Genomic DNA, 1138 nt, shown 5'->3' with positions numbered 1-1138 from the left:
AGAAATCAAGAGGGGCTTCAGAGGAGGGTCAGTGGTGGGAAAATATATATATATATATATGTCAATTTCTTTGTGTCCAAAGGGCCTTAATAATAATAAAAAACAAAGATATGACATCCAAAGTATGTAAGGCGTAACCAATATAAAGGGACCATTTTGATCAAGTCATGCGGTCAATATCATGTGACAGGATGTGACATCATTCAGACACCTGCAAAGGACCACATGGTCATGAAGCAAAGTAACTAACTCTCTTGTTATTTGAAAAATTCATGTTTTCACTTGATCATACGCATGTCCCGAAACATCAAGTCATTCGGTACAACCGCTATAAAACATGGAAAATGTTGTAATATTTTAAAAAATGTGTACTAAATATAAAATATTTGATTGCCCTTTTGCCAGCTAGCTAGATATCAGCCTGTTAGCATTGTTTGAAAATATCGTCATTCAGTATAACCAAAAGTGTCATTCGGTAAAACCGAAATTTTGGTTAAAGGTGCCCTAGATTCAAAAATTGAATTTACCTTGGCATAGTTGAATAACAAGAGTTCAGTACATGGAAAAAGACATACAGTGAGTCTTAAACCCCATTGTTTCCTCCTTCTTATATAAATCTCATTTGTTTAAAAGACCTCCGAAGAACAGGCGAATCTCAACATAACACCGACTGTTACGTAACAGTCGGGGTGTACGCCCCAATATTTGCATAATGCCAGCCCATGTTCCCAACATTATGAAAGGGATTACACAAGGGCAGCCAGTTAACGTCTGGAGCTGCACACAGCCGAATCATCAGACTAGGTAAGCAAGAACAACAGCGAAAAATGGCAGATGGAGCAATAATAACTGACATAATCCATGATAGCATGATATTTTTACTGATATTTGTAAATTGTCTTTCTAAATGTTTCGTTAGCATGTTGCTAATGTACTGTTAAATGAGGTTAAAGTTACCATCGTTTCTTACTGTATTCACGGAGACAAGAGCCTTCGCTATTTTCATTTTTTAAACACTTGCAGTCTGTATAATGCATAAACACAACTTCATTCTTTATAAATCTCTCCAACAGTGTAGCATTAGCCGTTAGCCACGGAGGACAGCCTCAAATTCACTCAGAATAAAACTTTAACATCC

Source organism: Megalobrama amblycephala, linkage group LG21 (assembly GCF_018812025.1).
Source record: "Megalobrama amblycephala isolate DHTTF-2021 linkage group LG21, ASM1881202v1, whole genome shotgun sequence".
NCBI classification, from domain to species: Eukaryota; Metazoa; Chordata; class Actinopteri; order Cypriniformes; family Xenocyprididae; genus Megalobrama; species Megalobrama amblycephala.
This window is presented reverse-complemented; position numbering follows the sequence as displayed.